The sequence below is a fragment of the Nothoprocta perdicaria genome, unplaced genomic scaffold (assembly GCF_003342845.1).
Source record: "Nothoprocta perdicaria isolate Ctin4 unplaced genomic scaffold, notPer1 scaffold_17, whole genome shotgun sequence".
NCBI classification, from domain to species: domain Eukaryota; kingdom Metazoa; phylum Chordata; class Aves; order Tinamiformes; family Tinamidae; genus Nothoprocta; species Nothoprocta perdicaria.
The window spans coordinates 1887327-1909271 of record NW_020454871.1 but is presented as its reverse complement, the minus strand read 5'-3'; the positions used below and the strand labels follow the sequence as shown (position 1 = coordinate 1909271).

Genomic DNA, 21945 nt, shown 5'->3' with positions numbered 1-21945 from the left:
GTGCTTGTTGCTTATGCTGTGCCTGACAGTGCCTTTTTTTTTATTATTTTTTTTCCCTTCCTCCCTTTCTTCAGGATTATCTTGTTTTTCCATGATGCTGAGGACTTCTGGAGTAGTCTGCTCTCTGCAAGGCTACATTCAAATCTTCTCCTTGTGAAGTCCAGGTACTGCACTAGGAAAATTATCCCGTTGCTGCAGGGTTCTCCAAAGTTCCCTCAGCTTCTTGAGGAAAAAGCTCCTTCATGAAATGGCAATACTGGGATAGCATAGGTACCAGGACATGCACGTGCTACCCAAGCAGCTGTTAAATAGTTATGAATGCTTATTCAGGCTTTTGGTCAGCAGTAGGTCGATTTTAACACACTTAGTGCTGAGATCGCTATAGAGAACAAAGTTAATCCTTCCTGCTGTGCATGTAGTTCAGGGCTGTGGCTCTCTCCTCTGAAGTCACTATTAATGTATTTTCAGGCAGAAGGATGTTCCAAGTACTCTAGAGCATGAAGTTAGAAACAATATATGAATCTGCTAAAAGCAAATTATGTTTTGGATATATTCTGTGTGTTCAGATCTTAGCAACTTTTGGCTCTCAATGTACTTTACGTTCAGGTTTTGCAAAATTAATTTAATTAGCATGGGGAGTGGGAAGAAGACTGTTCCTTGGCCGTTCCCCATTCCAGGTGGGGAATCTGCATCTGAGAAGCAGTTCCAGTGGGTATAAAAATTCAAGCTTAGTTTGTACTTTGCTTCCCATGTAACATTTCCTTGAAGAGTTAAAGCATGCCCTATCTTACTGTATTCATTTATGTCTTAAATGCTGAGAAGCTTAAGGGTAAATATAGTAGGAAAACTGTTACTGGATATATGATCTAAATATATGCAGTGTGATTGCTCTCTTTTAAATAGTAGCTGTCTTAGTACTTCGCACTGTGGCGTCATGACAGCATGAGGCCTGATGTGATATAAATGATGCCAGTCTATGCACTGTTGGCATAAGCATCTGTCTCCTTGGCAGACTCCAAAGGCAGTTCCTGGCAGCTTTGGAGTTGCCTCTAGGTCTATCATATGGTTAAGCTTCTGACTTTCCCTCTTTAGCTAAAGTCCATTCCATCTGGAACCTATTTAGTTTGCTTCCACCTTTCATACTGGACAGACATCTAAGGTAACATGGTATGTTCTGAATGGAGGGCTCTGAAATTATCGGAATAAGCCAAGCCTGYATGTTTGTGAGCATTATACTTCTGTGGAGATCTGAAATGATCTCTGCTTGTTATATACTAGAACTGAAATCTGAAAAAGAATGAGATTTAATAAATTATTTCCTATATAACTAACAAGGAATGACAAGAAAATTTCGTGGTTTCCTTTTGAGGGAAGGCAGGCACTGGGGAGTGAGAGGAGAGGAGGAGAGTGTAGAACCCTCTTCTCCCTTTTTGTTGAAAGGTTCTACCTTTCAACAAAAGCAAGGCTGCCAGCAAAGAAAATCTSAGATGCATCGTTAGCCTAAAATAGTGGGAGGAAAGAGGATAAAAAGATTCATAATGGGTTTGATGGGCTTCTRGATTGACCTAGAAGTCAGGTATCTACTAAGACATATGACAGCCCTGAGGTGGATTAGATTTGATTCAACTATGGACAAAGTAGGTGATGTTGGGGGTTGAATAATATGGGCCATGGTGGCTTTTCTGCCCCTTCAATCAAATCTTTCTTCATCTTTTTTTTTGTTTTGTTTTGTTTTGTTTCCTCTTTCTTTTCTCCTTAAGTACATGAGCATGGGCTATGTATAAAGCAAGAACAAACCCAGTTAGCTCCAACACACTGATGATTCAGTCCATGCCCTGTTAGATAAACAGAATCTGAACTGCAAATGTTCTTACATAAATCAGGGTCTTACTGTACTGGATATCACAAAACAAAATTTTCCTCCTTCTCACTTCTTGGACTAATTCTTTGCTTCAAGGACCAAGCATGGCTAACTTTGTCATGCTTGTGGCACTTGGCTTTCTAGAGARAGAGGGTCACACCAAAAGGAAGTTTTCTAAAGAGGTCAAGAAACTGTCAGAATAAAATGATTATTCTTTTTTGATTAAATTATTTGCCCTCTTTCRTGCTCCAGTATTGACATTGAAACAACAGAATGGGAGTGGGAGGGAAGCTCATGAGAAGCAAAATGTTTCAGTGCTCAGTKTTACTGAAATGCAACACCTTTGATTAGGGATCTCTTCGTACCTTCCCCCAGAAAATACAGAAACTTGAGGATGGGAAGAAACAGAGCTTCCCTGTATGGCAGGCAGCTTGCTCACTCACGCTCTGGATTGCAGCTCCCTTCTTTGGGTCTCTGTGACATCTGGCTGACTTGTTTTGGTTCCTCTTCACTCTTTCTCTCGCACCAGGAGAGAGCTGCACATGCTGCTCCATCCTGCCATGCCAATTACAGCGATGGGATAATGACACTGACTCCCTTCCAGGGCAGGCCAGGCTTATAGCCGGTTAGACAGATGGGCGAAAAGATGGGAAAGACTTGACTGCAACTTCGAGGACCGTGATGTGGAAACACGGAAACTTGTCTTAGTTTCTTGCACAAGTATTGGATMAACTTGTATGTTCTTTAATAGTCAGATCTTAATCGTATCCAGATCTTAATCCAGTAACTGATTCTTCACTAGGCTTGTCACATCTGTTCGACTTATGTCGCTGAAGATGACTTGTGCACACAAAGGCACAATGCTGTGGTGAGCTGCTCTATCGGTAAGTCAGGCTTAATGCTCTTCATGTTGTCCTGCTACATAGAAATCATGGGTCTGAATGTCAGCATGTTAAATTCCTCAGAGCAGTTTGAAGCTTAGTTGGTTCCTTTGGCTTTTGAGGATCATTCAAACAGGTCCAGGCAGTCTGTGAGCCTTGACATTCATTTATCTGCCATAGTCACCAGTCAAATAAGAGAGCGTGTTATTCAGACAAGGGTTATGTCGCTTTAATATTTATGTAATGCTTCACTATATGTCTCTATTATTTGAGCTCTCACCTGCAAAGACAGCAGGTCTGAACAACACTTTTGAAGGGAGCACTGCTAGAAGCCATGTTGTAACAGAAAGTAGTTTCCTCTGCTTGTTAACTAGAAGAGGAGCTTCTGGCATTGGGAGGGCCAAAGACTGATACTAATTTGTGGGTTGTYGGTTGGTGGGCAAAATAGGTGCAAAATAAAGTTGTTCCAGACATAAAGATCAGCAAGAACTCAAGATGATCAGAAGCGGAGAGAAGCAGGTAATTTGCTGTGAAATTAAAGAAGCCATTAAGAATAGTATTGAAATTCTAGCTTATTCCTGAGTATTTCCTTAATTTACTGTGAAGCTTTCAAACCTCTGCTGATTCCTCTTCTAAATCAGTCATAATAATCTTGATATTTGGTAGTGAGGCCTCTCTTTTTCCGCATTGATATCAGCGTCTTGCTTACTCGTAAACGTAGCTGCCAGATTGCATAATAGCCAGAACATTGAATTCCCACACAAATTCCCAACAGGAACAGGATTAGCTGAGGAGGCAAATGCTTTACCAGYCAATGGCTTTGCAGACCCAAAATTGGCAACGGTGCAGCAAAAAACCATAGTTGATCATTCCATATACTGCTGTCTTGTATCTGTGTTGTGAGAAATGGTTAGAGAATTGGAATTGCTATAAAGCTATCATATAAATTAACTGCCACTTGTGGGTAATGAAAGATCAGAAGACATATTGTTACGAAGGAAAGTACATGTAACTTTTAAAATACAAAGCTGGCCTGTTGTACCAAAAAAAACAGGCACTTAAGAAGGGAAAAATATTTCAAAGAACCTAACAGATATTGTCAGAATACTGATGCCTCTCGTACACTCACCCTGGGAATCCTTTGGTGTAGATCTGTCACTTTTTTCTTGATAGATGTATTTTGTTTTAGGCATGTTCTGGTAATAGATGCTCTAAGTGCAGTAGGCTGCTCRGCACCAAGGGCCATCTCAGAATAATAGAAACTGTAGAGTGTGAATCCATCCATCACAGAGAAAGACTACCTAAAATGTGTGAATCAAATAAATGTCTGTGTATGACTCTAAAACTGATAGCAACTTTATTTCTTATATGCTTAAAAGGAGATTTGGGTAACTTTTTAACTTCACCAAAATTGCCCTAGCATTTCATGCTCTTCATACTGCTAAAGTCAGAGGAATGGAAGAAAAAGGGACTCTCTTTTTGTACCTTATGGGTTTGATTTGGGATGAGACTTTCCCTTTTTTGTATAAAAGCGGTGTGAACTATGCAAGCAGGTTTTTTGCTCTAAGAAAAATAGTCCTTTTATGTACCAAGAGGATAAGTCAATTTGTGCTCTTTGGAATAGGGAAGGGGGAGAAAAGTGCCTAAAGATATAAAGATTTATTATTCCTCAACATATGCCATAGGACATTTCTATCTAACAGCTAGGAAATGTTAATAGAGCATGCTCTCCAGCTTGTACTTTTTTGTCAGTATTCATCTTCTGCTCTTTTGCTGGTGTTCAGAGCTGCCTACCTCAGAATGCTGAAAACATTGCAATTAGGATGCCATGAAGCATGTTGTGGTGTGCTCTGAGATTTAACTCCATGAAACTGCTTTGCCATAAGAATGAATGACACATTCTAATTCTTAATGATGATAATTTTCCCAAAACAAATGAGGGAAGAGCTACATTTCTTTTGTGAGGCGATATTTTTACTTGCTAAGGGAGCCTGATAGAGGGTGTAGGGCATATTTCACATCAATTAGAATTTGTTAAATACCTATCCTATACAAGACAGTAAGATAGTATAAACAAGATGCTTTTTTCATACATTGCTTTCTGGTCTGTTTGTCAATCTGTCTGAATATTTATTCATTAGAATAAATTGAAGCTATATGATTTGACATTTTAAAACTAAATATTTTTGTAATTTAATATTTCTATTTTAAGTTCTKTATGAACCAAAGCATTACTGGTGCTGTCTCCACAGATCTCATGTTGTATTCAAGCCATATGAAAAACGTATTAAGGGATTACCCAGAATAGGGATACAGAAAGGACRCAGTACAAGGCAGAAAACTTCTTGGATGTGTAAGTTTTAGGTTGTTGAATTTTTCCTCTTGTGGCTTGAAAAGAGGAGAATTTTAGAGAAAAATAATTAGCAGTATAATTTTTGCTATGGAAAATCAGTTTCTGCTTTAAAAGGAAAGAAATATCAATATAATGGGCAACGAAGCTGTTAAGCTTAACACAGGTTTTGCTTTGGCAAATTTACTAATGATGTATTTTGAACGCATTCAGAAAAGGTAATTTCCCGGTGAGAAACATTTGTAGCAGAAGCCAGGGAGTTCTAATTTTGCAGAGTGTTTGATGAGGAAGAACAGCATATATGAGAGGGGACACCCAGCTGAAAATTGCCTCTCAGATGAACAGATGAAGAGCCAAGGTTCTACCAAGCTGATGGTTCTGCTCAGGTGTAGGTAATAYGCAGTTTTGCTTATGGGGTTCAGTGAGGATATATTACATGTATAGGACTGTGCAGTACAGTCTATGGTAAGCATAGGAATGCAATCCATGACTTCTGTATCCCACAATATGCTGTAGTCACAGAGAGCAGAATTGTACAGCAGGGCCCTGAGTGAGAACACGTAGCTTGGGCAGTGCCTGTTGTCCATCTCATAACTGCTACTTGTTTTTGTCATCATCTTGATTTTCCTGGAATTAGCAGCCTTTATTCTTATGAATTTCTCTAATAATTGTTCTAAATCTTCCTTTGAAGATAGATCACAAATGGAAGAACCATAGGAGAAAATATATATATTATATATATATATATGTGCCTTTGGAACTTTATTTAGCATGAAGGTAAGCTGACTGTCCATAAGCCTGGCCAGACCTGTACTCTAGATGATAGAAGATGAGCATGAGTGAAGAAGAAACAGTTGAAAAAAGTGTGGAATCTGAAGTGAGATATAGAGTGTTTATATGAACACGTAAGAATTGCATGCAGAAGGTATGGCAGTGAGATTTCTGTTAAAGAAGAAAATATTGTGACAGATTCTGCAAGGAGATGTTAAGAGTTCAGTGTGTTGAATGAATTGTCTGTTTACAAAAGCCTGCCTGACATCTCTAAAAACAAACCTTCACTGGCTAGAGAGCCTACGCAATACAGTCCTTRGGTAACTAAATGTCCTGCAGACTCCCTGCGCACCAAGGACACTGATTTATGGGAAGCTTTGGCTAAGATCCCCCGTCACTATTCTCCCTCTAGCCCATGTATCCTTTTGTGTCACTCTGAGCCACGAGCCTGCTACTGAGCCAGCACAGAGAGCATAGGAGGGCAGGGTAGGAAAGCTCTGCAGGAGATGATGAGCTCTCTGTGCTCTTCTTAAACACTCTAGTTTTGACTGTAGAACTTAACAAGGAAAAGGTCACTTTTTCTATGTATTTTTTAGATAGATTTCCATTAAAAGATGACATGGAAGAAATTTTTCAAGCAGAATGGTGCTCTAAAATTATCCATATAGCCTTAAAGATACCACCCTACATCACAGGTTAGTATAATGTTAAACTGATTTCCTGCGTTACAGTAAGAATAATGATTGGTGGTTATTTTTGATGTGGCAGGTTTCTGAACTGTGAATTCCTAATTAATGTGTGAAAGGATAATAGTTGTAATTACAGAAGTCAGAATACTTACCCGCCATATAAACGTTATTAAAAAAAGACCTACATATGTTCACATCATCTCTATGAGCAAAGTTTAGCTTATCTCTGTAGAGCAGAGAGGTCTGGTCAGGTCATACACTATTCTAACAAAACTGTCTTTGCCTAAAAGCCTAATGTCAATATAATGGATTAGGACAGTTGTGTCAAATTCAATTGCTCATCATGGTCAGATGCAGTTTGCTTGATTGCTGTAGGACCAGTAGGGAACAGAAACATGATATGATTATAAGAAAGGGGAAAAAAAAAAAAAAAAAAAGATATAGGAAAATAAATTGAAAATCACCCAAAGATAACTTGTGGCAACTTGGCACAGTGGCCTAGTAGTAGACTGGTGGGCGGCTAAAGACCTTTCTTTTAGTAATGCCATGTTTTTGAAAATCAAAAGAATATATAGACTGTTTTAAGACAAATCATGTTAGCAAGAAAGGCTAAATGGCTGGGCTAAGAAAAGGCTGAATTTGATTTCAGTAGCAGTTTCTTTTTCTTTCTTTTTTGGGAAAGTATCCTGTTTTTGTCGTCTTCATTTTGTAGGTGAGTAGGGTTTTTCTGCAACTCTAGAATTACAAAGATCACAGGTATCTGGGACTGCAAACAAAACCTTCAATATTCACTTCCTTTGTGCAATTCAGCACTCTGATCATCTCGTAAGTTTCCAAGTACAGTAATATTTACCCTGATCTTGTTTTCCATCTCCTGCAATACAAGAACTCATACTTAAGACTGTGAGAAAGAGGAGGAARATAGGTAATGTTTGAGAAAATAGGATCTTGATCTCCAAGTACTGGGAAATGCCTTAATTCTGTTTTTGTGCTGAACATTTAAGCATGATAGAAAATGAATGTTTTTAAAGGTGTGCAAACGTGTTGTGCATCACTAAATTCTTCCTGTCTTCTGTTTTTTTTTCTTCCCCAATTACTATAGCTTGTGGTATCAGTTCCGTGCATGCTGAGCATAAAGATTGCATTTTCTATTATGGTTTGAAATTTATTCTCTGTTAGCTCTCATAATTGTTCATCTGGTTCTAATACATCATGTCTGATGCACTGAAACCACAGCAGAGGAAGAAATGCAGAAATTCCCCCCACTTTTTTTTCTTTTCAACTTAAAATGCRAATGAAATGAGATACAGAAAAAAAAAAWAWWWTWAAATGCAACAAATATGACCCAAAACAGCAAATGTTTTGTGTCCGAACTCACAAAACCTCCCTCTGCGAAAGGGATGGATGCTCTAATAATGAGCCACTGTTTTGTCCAAACTCAGATAAATTGCTCTGCCTTTAACATCCTTAAGTTCCACTGAGAACTGCCAGTTGGGAGCAGACCTCAAAGTTTTATTTGGGGCACGAGAAACATGAAACAGGAAGTTTTCAGAAGTTGGGATTTATCAAAATGCTCTTGCTTTTTGAGTGTTTCTCCTTCTTCTCTTAGTCATCTTTTTCATTTGTCTTTAGTTTTTGACTGAAACTGATTTGTCTGCCTATTGATTTCTCTCCTGAGTGCCCGACCCTGGTTAGAATCACCCTTTCTTCCATTAACCACCTCAGTTATGATTTGGTGTCAAAGTTGTGCAAAATTCTTTAAGAATCAATGACCCCAACTTTCTCTTTCAGTGCCGTCTCTTACCTTCCAGGCCTTTCTTGGACTTTCTTTAGTACAGAACAATAAATGTAAATCTGAGCATTCCTGTATTGTGAGATGACATCACTCCTTGTTTTTATTTTATATCCTGAAGGTTTTCCTGTTGCCACTATTTATTGATTTTTAAACAAGAAAATATGGATGTAGAGATATTACATGAAATACCAGTATCCTTAATAGGGTGATGAAGAAACACTCTAGGAGAAAGGGCAATGGAAAGTGGTCACTTGAGGACGTCAGGTCACTTTTAACACATAAGTGGCAAATAAGTGACTTCTGCTAAGAGAAATGAGGGTGGTGGGTTGTGGTGGTGGTGTGTGGTGTGTGTGGTTTTTTTTTTTTTTTTTTTTTTTGAACCAAAGTGAATATTTTCTTTTCAGAAACATTCAGATCAATACATTCTTAAAAAAAAAAAATCTTCATATTGTAAGCAGTTATGAGGAAGCAGCAGTCTCCAATAAAATATTTATCTTTTCTAAGCATTTATAGTGAGTTCTCTTCATACTGTCTGAACCTGTGGCACACACCTGAGAAAGCTAAGCAGATATCACTTGCTSCAGTTCTTTAAAGATATTTTGATGTTGTATTTTGGTGGTAAAGGTTCTGTTTCATCTAGTCAGATCTGATTACTTGCTATAGCAATCTTGTTCTTGCAAATAATGCTGCCAGGGGTTTTCCTTCTGGAAGGGACAGGCMCAATTTACCTGGGAACTCTTGTGTCAAATGAAAGGAGTTTGATCTATGTCCTATATTTTATTTAGATATTTAGCTCCTAAAAAAGTCACTGCACAGTATGTTTTGATTTAGTCTGGTTAAATTCTTTCATTTTCACCTTGTTTTCTTCATAAGTAGCAAGAAACAGTTAGGATAAAAGGAGAAATTTTTATTTCTCCAAACTTTTTTTTGGATCTCTCTTATATCTTCAGGTTTTGCTTGCAAGAAATARTAAGAAAAACAAAATAAAAGCAAACTACTAGAATTAGATTCAGGGGAAAGGACACAAAATATATATTTTTACAAATGTATCAGTTGACAATGAAGATGGAATGAAAAAAAAGTCAGTTCTGATAGAAGAAGTGTTATRAGGTATTCTCATCATGCAATTAAACAAGTATTTTCAGTACTGTGATCTTATTGAAGGAAAGACCTATAATATATTTAATGTGTTAGTAAAGACACAGAAAAAGAAAAATGCTAARGCATTAGGACTCTGTTAAAATTTGTGTTTCATCAGCATCTCCCTCCTTTCAACTAAGGCAAGCTTTTATGGGTGGGGGGAAACTTYGTTTAATTTTTGTCCTTTTCTTATAAACTAAGTGTATACTGTGACCAGTATACCTTGAGAGAAAACTACAAAGTAGACAAAAGTAATTTCTTTTTCAGATATTGACCCCTACCTGCACAATTCACTACTATAGATAGGTGGATGCAATAACTTGTCTTTTGAAGCTTAGAGATGGGGGAAAAAAAATCAAGAATGAAACTGTTTAGAGTAATACTCTTTATTGCTATTTGCAAATACAGTGATAAATCTGAGTGCTGCTAAGACTAAGTATAAAGAGTAGTTCCTATTTAAAAAAAATCTAGGAATTGAATACGGTTGTTTTCCAAATCTTATTACACAGAAATGTATGTAGAATATAATTTTCCAATACTACGAATGTTTTAAGTAAAGAGATGCAAAATTTCATCTATATGCATAAATGCTTGTTTTAGCAAAGCTAAAAAGCATTATGGAGCTATAGTGGTCGGATGAAATGGCTTTTTTTACACAATCCATTATACTTATATGGTAGAAAGATCTTATTTTCATTCCAAAGCAGAGGGCAAAGAAAAACAAACATCCAGACTTTAAATGCTGTCCTGAAACTCGAGTCTAAGTGTCAATGAGGGAGGGGGGGACGTTAATTCCCCATCAGTTCTCTAAATAGAGTGATAATTTTTACTTAGAAATTAATTGCTGAGTAAAGTAAGGATGATTCCCAAAGTGCAAATTTAAACTCCTAATGTTACCAATGGAGAATCTGCTGCGAGTAAGAACTTGAGCTAGATCCTGTAGCTGGGCWGTGCAAAACCACACAGCCAAAATCCTGCAGCACCCGGCTTTGGAAACAACGCTGGAGCCTGGGGCAAAGTGCATTTGATTAAAAACTACTTTGTTTGAAATTCTGTGATCTTAAAAAATGAATGGAATTTGGACAGGAAAAGCAAGCAGTCAAGTAATTTGTATCTTTGCAAAATGTATGGTACAGCCCATAGTGTTTCTAGTGTGTCACAGATGGTGTGGTTGGGCAGAGCACTGCCAAAAGTGAATGTATGAAATTTATCTCTCTTTTGCCATATCTCACCATCTGTTGCCAGCTCGTTGCGTCTGTTACTAATAACAAATAATTAATAATAATTGTGATAATTTAATATGGTGCTGCTTCATTTGAATGCATTTTCATTGGATTATCTGCTTTAGACATCCTTTTTTAACGTGTGTTAAAATAAAATATTTAACCCTTATTAGCCTTTAATCGTGGATTACCAAGTTTGCAAGTTAAATGTGTTCATAGTCCTACTACTATAATATACTTAGGATACGATAATCCTAAGTTTTAAGGAAGTAACTTTGCTAGAAAGTCACTATAGTCACTCAGGCAGAAATATGGATTTTAGTGTTTTGTTAGATTTTGACCATAAGCTAATATTAGGTAAAGTCTAGCTACGTGAAGATGATGATCTCTAGCAATGTCACTGTTTTATTATTGCTCTTTCAGAGAAAAAAAAAATTGTATATGCAGTTTGGGAAAAATAGAATTCTCTTTCCATTTATTCTCTTTCCATGATATGTTTCTGCAGTCTTCCTTTTTACTTTTTTCATTTTCTTTGGTTCTTCCCACAAATACATATTTCTCGTTCATTTTTGTTCTACATTAGAGTTTTCTCAGCTACTCAGCTTCTCGTTGTAAATCATTGCTCAGGAATTTCTTATGCTGTAATTTGCCGTAAGTACTGCAAGTTTTCAGGCACCTGAAATAATTTGTTGTGGGATTATAACATCTTTTTTTCTTATAAGTTTGTTTTCAAAATTGCAGGGTATTACAATATGTATAATAGGATGAAGGGTTCTAATAACTATAAACACTTTTCCCCAATTATTTTCCCCAAATATATTTAGTTCTTTATTTTATTTACTTTTGCAGTAGAGCTTTATTTTTCCTGTGTGATGCTTCATGTCTCATGGCTGCTTSTGGTGCAGCTGTGTCAGACTACAGCACACAAGCAGAACAGGGTGAGAGGCCCAACACGGCTCAGTCTGACTGTTGTTCTTCCGCTCTGACTGTAGTCCTCAGCACGCTTTCCTTTTCCATGGGGATGCTGGGGAGGGAAAGGCAATTGCTCTGCTTCCTCTGGGTCCACAAAGCACCACTTTGATGCTTTGCTAGAGTATGCCAGTTACTTTGGCTGACGTTTTACTCCTTTGCAAGGACATACAGGAAAGCCTAGGGAATGCCTTTAAGCCCGATTTCACTTTTTTTTTTTTAAACACAATGTATGACTGTAATATCCATTTTTAGCATATAAACATTGCTTTTTGCTTATATAAAAGACGCAGTCTGATTTATGTGAAAAAAAGRCAAGTGATTGTTCTTTGATATTGCCATCTGCTCCTCTCTTTTATAAATATTTACAGCTAGCAATCATAATTCTGTAGAACTTTCTTATTAGAACACAGAAATTATTAGTTCTGTAGCATAGCTGTTGACTGTAGCATAATCAAACTCCTCTGTTTCAGGATAAGATGAAGGAAATGGGACAGTTATCAGGCAGYGTATTTAAACAGAAAATTTCCTGTGCTTCTCATCTCTCCCTCTCCTCTTTATCCCCCAATTAGCTCATAATTTGGGAAGTRATCTGCGAGTTCACATGTGCCAGATATTTAGGTGGAAGTTCTTGCATCAAAATGATCAGTAAGARCGATGATTTGGGGTTTAGTAGTCCCCAAAGGAAGTTTCCATCAATTTTTTTTTTTACTCTTTTCCCCTTCATTACCTTTGTCCATCAGTATAAATGCTTCTTTTTCAAAATTCACCTAAGTTATGGCCTGGATACTCCATAGCAATGGATTTGATATGTTCATTGGGCARTATCTCCATAAGAAAATAGCCATAATGCAGCTTAGTCAATTTGGTTAGGTTTGACATGCTTTAATTTAACTATTGTGCCTAATCAAATTATTAACCTCTTTGTCCTTGGAATTAGTTGTCTTTGGGTTGGAGGGGAAAGGTTTATGAGTGTTTCTAATAGGCTTCTCAGTTTAATCAACATTTATATATATATATATATATATATATACACACACACACACACTTGTATGTGCATTTCTGTATAGACCAAGTTCTGAGCCTTTCTACTTTATAAGATATTTCATGGCAACAAATGGTTCACTGATCACATAGATATGAACTAAATGCATGCATCAAAATATTCCTGAGATAATTACTAGGAAATCAAATACTGTAGTGCTGTCATGAACACTCAATATACCTAAATGAAATCTCACTCTTACATGGCACTGCAAGAGACTTTTAAAATCAATTATTTATCTCCGTATTCTATAATGTCAAATTAAGTTTGATCATGACTTCCTGTTACACATTATTTTTGGAAAATGAAATATGAATTTTATTTTGCCAACAAAATAACAGGAGACAACAAAACGCTTTTTTTGTAGCAATATTATCACCTGCAGGATGTAAAGACTCAACCACATAAATCTGGGGGAGGAATGATGAGATTGCATATATTGATAAGTATCTTCCTACTTAATTCACACGATAAGTGATCAAAGGATAAGGGATTCAGTGATAAGGGAATAAAAATATTATTTAGATGATCTTCATAATTATTCTGATATTTTATTTTAAAATACTCTTCTGACGTGAGCAAAGCGTGGTGAATGGCAGCAGAATGATGTTTTTCACCTCCCCTCATAGCTGCTGATAGCCCTCAGTTGTATTTCCTTACTGAAGTGATGATAATTTTGTGCTCTCCTCCCCTCTAACTTTTGCTTGCCCCTAGCATTCTTCTTTCCCATGTGTCCTATGTTTCCTGTAGATAGAAGGACTGTTCCTTGAAATGAAAGGCTACCCAATAATCTTTCAACTGACACTCATGAATTTGTTGGTTCTTTTCCTCTTTCTTTTAGTATTTATGTAGGTTTTGATTTTTAATTCTTCACAACTTCATGAGACAGCTTTTGGCTGTCTTGTAATGCAGTGTTGCTGTATCTGTATTTAACTACAATATTTATTGAAATACAAATACAAAACATGTACAACCTAAATAAATCAGCATTTGTAAAGTGACAATAGCTGGCTTAATGTATCAACCTCTGATTTCTAGGAATGCCTTCTCATCTGCATGGAACTTTGTGACTAAATGTAATAAATTTCAGAGAAGCAAATGGGAGCACGCCTAACATCTTTTTTCATAGTCATAAATACAGAATTCAAAATAAACACTTGTTTATGCTYAGAAAGGGTTCTGGAACTGAAATCATCAGTGTAAAGCAGTAGTTGTGAAAGTTTTTTTTCAGGAAGTTGAAAAAACCCATAGATGACTGGAAGGATCAATTGGTGGAATTTAGTCAGGAAAAAATGCATATATACCGCAATGCATGTAAATAAATGTCATTTTCCCCATGCTGATGTGCAAAAGGACAATAGGCATGACAAAAAATTTAGACTGCTACTGAGGTGCTGTAACAAAGATAAGGAAAACATATCCGAACTAGGATAATGCTAAAAAGATTTGAGTTCATAAATCCTTATTCTATTCTATATGGGAAAATATATTTAAATGAGAATTATTAAAAAATACAGCTAATATAATCCTTAAGACAAAGCCTTTTTATTTAAAAAGGATGTGATTCTACCTGCATTTTGCAGGTAAGTTTGGAGTTTCTAAGGTAGCCATCTACTTACCTGCCCCCTGGAAGTTAGGAGATTTTGGGAATGCACTGGTTGCTAATCAACATTGTCATTCTCCTAAGTTTGAAAYGTAGGAGTCGCATACAGCGCTGCACCTTCAGTCTGCGAGGTGTTCTTTGGTAGGTTCCACTCTCTGGGAAAAGATAAAACAAAGGCATTATTAGTGAAAGGGTGCATCTGTATCTCCTCACTTTCTGACCTTCTAAAATTTTTCTTTGTTGTTGATTATGATGTCTTGTTTTGCCTTTACAAATCTAATTTACACCTGCTATTAAAAAAAAAATAAGTTCTGTTACTATCCAGAAGGCGAATGTGATGTCTTCTGATKTTGTAAATGGAGTGGATAAATTTAATGATGTAGAATTTTTTTCTTTTTATGATTCTTTCCTTTGGAATTTTGGGGAGTTGAAATGTATATCCATGTAACTGTTGGTTTTAGGGGTAATTTACCAGCTTACACCAGTTGAGAATATTATGTCCAAAGTTCTCAGTTAAATTGTAGGCTTATAGTTAATCTTTAAGCCTTTGAACATTTTCCTGCTGAGGCTTGAAATAGCGGCATTCATTCAGTCCATGTTTTGGAAGTTCAACTGCAGGTCTGTTTTTAAGCAAGTGGGAGGTGGAGAGAGCCGCCAGGATTTCTATCATTACCAGATCAGTGAAGTCCAGACTATTGCTTTTGCTTTTCGTAGTGATGGACCGTCTCCATTTTAGTTACATGCTAATTTTATTTGGAGAGATTGTAAATATTCTCTATTGAAATTTAAAAATCCATTTTAGTCCTGAAGAGGCTTACAATGTCTTTTTAGTGAAAATACTTCTGTTATCTAATACTAATACTGAGCCAGCTAGGGAATACAAAGGATGAAACTACTGATTCTATGCAGAAGGGAATTGCTTATATTAGGATTAAGAGAACCTGATGCAAGCAAATACATATAAGAAAGCCTGTTCTTTTGTTAATTTGAACAAAGCAATCTCTTGGTGCATGGAGTATGMAGATTTAGAGCTGAATAGTTCAATCTTACTTTACTTCAAGCACTTATAAATATGTAGCATGCTGCAAAGCCTGGAATTGTAGAGAGAAGATGATAAAATATATTTTGTACTGTTTCTTCCTCATGTTATTGCACCTTACTCCACAGAGTATTTATTATGTTAGTTCTTAATAATTGATTGAGAACTGATGATACAAAAATTACTGAATATGTAGAGTGTTTTAGTATAACATGAAGATGCTACGGGTGTATTTTATTGGTCTATTAACATATATGTCAAGGTCTGATATGATACATGAGGCTGTTGGTCCTGTTCTCTATGAGATTTGTATTAACAGGCCAGTAAAACACATCCTGGAGGGTCTTAATGGTGTTGTATAGTGAGGAAAGATGCCTTACGTTTAAGSGTATGTCTATATATAAATTGCTTTGTGGTTTAAATAAGCAAGTTAACTTTAAATGAGGAAGCTGGAGTTCTCAAAGTAGTCTAACAATAGCAATGTCAATCTCTTATGTAAGTTAATTTACTCTGCTGTTTGGGAGAACACTATCTTAAGGCTAAGGTGGTCTCCATTAATTTCCCAGATTTCCTGGAAAAGTTGTATGAGTCAGTTCATCTCCCACGTATTTCATTTACAAGGCTACAGACAACAGAAGCCCACTTGTTATCTCGGAGTGCTACTGCACATTGGGTAGTATCATGAATATAGCCCAGGAAATTTAAATTGCATTTAAAGTACTTTCAAAATTCTTTATCTAGTAATGGCTTTCCATATAGGAAATATGAGGATTTTTCTCTGCGCCCCCCCTCCCCCCCTCGATCTCTCTCTTATTATTATTTTTTAACCTGATACTTGTTTACTTATATACTGTGGAAAGGCTGACTTCCACTGYGTCCCTTGGCTATTATTAGTCTCCTTTTTCCTTCTCTCTCATCTTATTTTCATTCCATACACAACAAAAGATAGGTAGCTTTATACTCATTTTTGAGTAGAGTGTTTACAGTTTTCTATTTTCCTTTGAAACATTGAATACATGTTTATTCCTGGGTGAAACTGTCTTACTGCATGCAAACAGCAGAGCTCCAAGAGCCAAAGGATGTCTGCAATAGATCAGTCCAAAGTAGATTGTCCAGCTGACTCTGGAGAAATCAACAAAGACAACAGGCAGTAGCAAAGGCTTGGAGAAAGAATGCAAAAGCAGGGCAAGCACCTTGATATTTCTTTGCTCTTTTCATCTGCAATTTAAGAAATTTTCAAGTAGAATATTACATCCAGACCATTTTGCTTAATAGCCCTTGAGAGAATTTTCTTGCATTTATTTAAGAGGTTTTTAATCTTTCACATATTAACATCCAACTTGTCCTTTTGGAATGATTTCCATCACTTTAGTTCCGAGTCTTGTGGAAAACGTTTGATTTACATCTGTGCTCTTTATGTGCAGCTACCACATAGTTTCATTGCACACCCTATGGATGCTGTGCTTTTGGGGTGCAAATTAGCAGTCTGTATTCAGTCATCCTATGGTCAATCTACTGCCTTTTCAGCTTTGTTGAAGTAATTCAGCTTGGTTTGCGTTGCAGCGTTTTAAACAAAGGCGATCAACAAGCAAAATAAGTTGACTCTTAATGGAACGTGTCTTTCCATTCATCTGAGAAGTCCAGAATACAAATGTCATTGCTATGACTGAAGTTCTCATGTGATGTATATAGAAGCAGAGCTGACACATGGTGATATTCCGGTTTGTTAATTTTTACTAACAAGCCTTGGGCTTGCTGAAATGAATATGGTCTTTAGCAAAAGGAAGAGGTCAGTGCAAACCGAGAGACCTGGAGTTTGTGCTGGGATAATACCTAGCAGTTGCAGTGCATGTGGACCAAGTCCTGCRTTAAAATAAGGCAGTTAAAGAGATAACAAGTGCCTCAAGGTTTGATTGGAGGCACCTGCTTGTGGCTGCAGGCTTGGGCTACTCAGCASTCAGTTCTTGCTGCCACTGGGACAGCAGCTGCCAGGCTTCTCCAGACAGCACCCACCACTCTTATTCATTTGTTCTGACTCCAGGCATAAAGATACTTTATCTGTCCATCTACCTACTTACRTACTTAGTTTTTGTCTGTTTGATCTTTACCAGAATGCGGTGCTGCTTGTGTTATTTGTGACATTTATCCCTATACTGTCAACGGGGAGGATGACCTTGAAAAACAATTGCTTGCCCTTGTGAAGGTTTTATTATTATTATCCAGGCTGAGTAGCCTATCTGGAAAGTAGAACTCTGAGTTACTCCATTCTTCAAAATAAAAGCTCTACTTAAAAAACAAAACAAAACAAAAAAACCACTCATATAATTATAATTGAGAAATGTGTAGATGTGTATATGCCAAAACAATGTCTTATAAGAAAATAGTTCTAAGAGAAAAGTAGCTTTGCATGATTCATACAGGAGTGAACATGATGAATGAGTTGTATGAACATTCATACAAATCATGTTGTGACTCACTTTTAATTGGAAAATATTGTTGATAATTTATTGGGTAAGYGAGAATCTTTTCTAGCCCATGTCTGTCTGGAAGATGAAAAGGTGTGATGGAAAGGTGACTTAGCAAGGGAATTTGAAATCCAGACAGGCTACACCAGTACTGCGCTTGACTACAGATGAGTCAAAGATGTTTATAGCAGATACCTCAGAGCAAAAAGTTTTTGAGGAAGGCTGATATTTTGCCTGTCAGATCTGCTTCAGGACTAGTGACTATGAGCATCTTAGCTACTTCAATTCCCTGATGAACTGCCTTGAAAGGATGAGTTTATAAATCACCTCACAACACTGTACTACAAAACTCTCATGATCAGCAATGCAGTGACCACATTTATGGGAAGAAAAGGCATCTTTTCTGGGAATAATATGAGAACGTATCAGCTCCACATATGTTGATTGCAAACTCTGCAGGTTTCTGTGGCTTACTCCTTGACCTTCACCTTTGCTTTCACAGACTGCAAATTTCTCAGACACATCCACAGTGTGAAGTGCATCTTAATAGCTGGACTGCCTGATGGAGAGATTTCCTTCCATTCTTAATTGGGTGATACCTGTAGCTCTGTCATCTATGATCATACAGATTTGCTGCTTCTGTTTGCAGTATCTCTGGGGAAAGTATGACAACTTATAACACTGAAAAGTGACTTTAGGATGCATATTTACATTGTTTTGTTCTATAAATAGTCTGTCATTTTTGCTAAATGTAAATTGTGCGACTTGCTCATGCTTTACTTTCTACTTTTTCTTATCTCTCTGTGCTCCTTCAAACCCGAAAAAATTTTTGCTGTCTGTTAATGAATAATGAAGAGTAAGTTCAGCCCAGGTGGTTTTTGTAGCTCACTTTTGCAAGGAGATGGCATCTAGTCCACTAAATGGCAGATAGGACCTCTTCATTAGAGGTATTTCTTGATGGCAACAGGAAGGACCAACCACCAGATTGCAGATGGGTCTATTCCCCCTCTGCTCCAGCACCCTTCGTTTTTCTAATCGTAATCGCAGTCTAATGCTGAATGGATGACTTGTTCYTGGGCACATTGCCACTATTTTACAGGTCAGTTCTGTGCACTCCATTTCCATGAGAACATGCTTGCTACCTTTTTGCATTAGATTAATTACAACAGTTAGTCACTTAGTTAAATGTACAGCCATTACGGTTACATTTCTGTTTGTCTCCCCATGAACAGGCTCTTCTGCATTTGTTTTGACCTGTTGTTACCCCAGTGCTATGAAGTCTGCTAATTTATGGGAACTGAGACTAATGCTAATTCACAGTTATCAAAAGTCCATCTCTGAGCCTTTTAGGAGGAAAAAATTCATGGAATTTGGAGAAGAAAAAGATGGACTACTTGTTCTTTGATAAATTAATGCTGAAAAAAGAATAAGGCTTCTTTGCTTTGGTAGTTTGCCTCAGGAAACTTGCAATATCCAAAGAAATAATTAGTTATTTATACTGTTGCCATCAGCTTATCTTTTACAACATTTCCCATCAAAATTGCAGGGAATATTGAACAAGTTGCTTTACCTTTTGCTCTCTTCCTGATTTTAAAAGTGGAGAAAATATTATTTGCCTCCTTTGCAAAGTGCTTTGAAATCTAGCAAAGGCGGCTGCATATTAATGGCAGATATTACTGTTTGATTCATGAATGTGTGCACTCGCTGCCCTGATGCTGTAAAATGACCTAAATAATATCATTTCTACTGCGACACAATTTGGCTTCTACTATTCTTAAATTTTCTGGCAAGTAGTAGATAGAAGAGCAGGAATATTTAGAGGTTCCTAGTTTAGTTCTGCTGATGTCTATGGCAAATTTTGTTGCACAGATGAAAATGCTACTGGACTAGTTACTTGAGGACTTTTATTAAAAATTGCTTCTGTAAATTCTTTTGGTATGAATCTACAGCAATATTAGCACCCGAATTCGTAGTTGAAAAGTATTTTGCAATTCATTGTGACGTACATAAGTCTACCTGTAAGTGCCTTTTATTAGCTATATATAGCAAAGGTTGCTGCTTTAGTCTGCTTTGGAGTTATTCCCATTCTCCCCTTTATACTTAGGAACAGAAAAGGCCAGTTACACTAAAGAGAATCATGAGGTAAACTGGAGTCTTTTATCACAATCTAAAAATAGGAACTTGCATAAAAGGGGGAGTTGGGAGAAGGAGAGGTTGGATTTAAATCAGGTTTGAGGTTATGGAATCTGTTCAACTTGGTCTGGAAGAAAAGTTGAGCAGATGTTCGTTGAGCTCTGTTATCTGTTCTCTTTAAGACCATAGGAAATTCAGGAAAGAATTTTAGTCTTCAATAACAAATACCAAGAAACTCTTAATTATATATCTATGCAGTTAATGATCATTTTTAAACATCTTTATTCTGTTTGAAATTGAGTATTTTCCACAGATAGAGCTATTAATCATCTGAGCACTAAAGTATAAAAATTAATGTTTCTTTTAGGACTGAAGAGAAAGGCAGGGCTAAAGATAGCTGCAAAGAAAAGGAGAAGCAGTAAACCATTAGAAATGCACAGTAAAAGGTACTGGAATTGAGCAGTTAACTCTGTAAAGGGACTTTAATCGTGTTCAACTGCCATATGAGGCTGGAGGTGGCACCTGCCTTGATAGCTCTGTGTTAGTTATAGTGGCTGCTGGTACCTGCCTGGGTACCACAGGGTGGCCAGGCTGCCACTGCTGCACTACTGCCATGGAAATATTAAACCAAGATTGATTCTCAATAGACCCTGGAATGTCTCACCTCTCCCAGCCTTTTTTTTTTAATTAGTGGACCCTGTAACTTCGTTAATAGTTCAGGTCAGGTTGCATCTCTCTAAGTAGTTTCTTTGTACACAACAAACAGTTAATCAGKTTTTTTTGGCTTAATGTTGCATGTGTCTTATGCAGCTCATCCTACCTCAAAGGTACAGTTTGATACATTAACTGGATATCAGGTTAATGGACTTYGGCAATCTGAAAATTACATCTCTCAATCTACTTTACATTTAACTAAAACGCATGGTGTCTGCTTTAAAAAAAAAAGCTCTATTAAGAACCAAGGAAAATGCTAAAATGACARTAATATATTTCAAGTATTCACTATGCTTGTGATATATTCTGCATAGTGATCTCAGCAGACAGACTACAGGCAACTTCTTCATACCAAAAAGTCAGTCATTGTCAGCTATCAGAACAGTGATTTTTCTCATGTTCCCATGGAATAAATACCATTATTTCAGAAGATGAAAAATAAAGATGAAATTCAACAAATTCATGATTTAACATTCCAATAATATTCCAGAATCTCCAGAACTTAGTGTCTCTAGTCTTCAGCATGACATACAGTTTTCATTTCTTGTATTTCTCCTTGACATATTTTGATAGTAGCAATAATAATAAATTCCACTCTTTTGCTATATCACTAGAATTGTTTCACAGATAGTTTCAGGGATCCTTTTAAGAGTGAATTAAAAAAAAAAAAAAAAATCACCTCCCCTTCCAAAAACTTTTAGGAAAGAAAAACAGTAAGATATATAGCTTTATAATAAATAGTGAAAACTAGTAATTATTTCTGTAGTGTTGTGCAGTTTGGGTTTTAGGATTTTTTTAAAATTTTTTGACAACAAAGCAGCCTCAGTCCCAGTAAGCACTTCAGGCTTTATTTAAGCTATCACATGCTTGCAGAATGTGAAATGGAAAGAAGTCAGGATGTACAGACCTGCCACACAGCAAATGACGTTATCTAAGTTATTCTTTGTGTGTTTCTAGCTGGTATTTCCATTATCAGGAGGTTAGTGCCTGGTCTGCGAAGCCCTGGCCCAGCTGCAGGGAGTCTGCAGGGCCCGGCTGCGGAGGCCGGGGTCGGGCGAGAGGCCGCAGCCCCGGGCTGGGGAGCAGTGATGGCTCCSGGCAGCGTCTGCTCCGGGCAGCCAGGCCCTCGTGCTTGGCCATTCGCCACGGGCTCGCGYGGGGAGACAACGGGTGTCACTGGCAGCGAGCTGCCCGTGGGCCCCGGTAGAGCAGGTGTGGGCAGAGGGCTGTGAAGACAGTGCCAGTTGGCCAAATACGGCCCTTGGGG

General features: G+C 37.2%; 2 long non-coding RNA genes across 2 annotated transcripts in view; both read left to right on the top strand.

Moving 5' to 3' along the window:
• Positions 1–21945, top strand: part of LOC112944524 — a 91098-nt gene that overhangs the window by 44909 nt on the left and 24244 nt on the right. The window lies entirely within an intron of this gene.
• LOC112944523 lies at positions 82–18685 on the top strand. Its single transcript, XR_003248779.1, has 3 exons — positions 82–164; positions 2664–2745; positions 18334–18685. It is a non-coding gene; the product is annotated as an uncharacterized LOC112944523 (long non-coding RNA).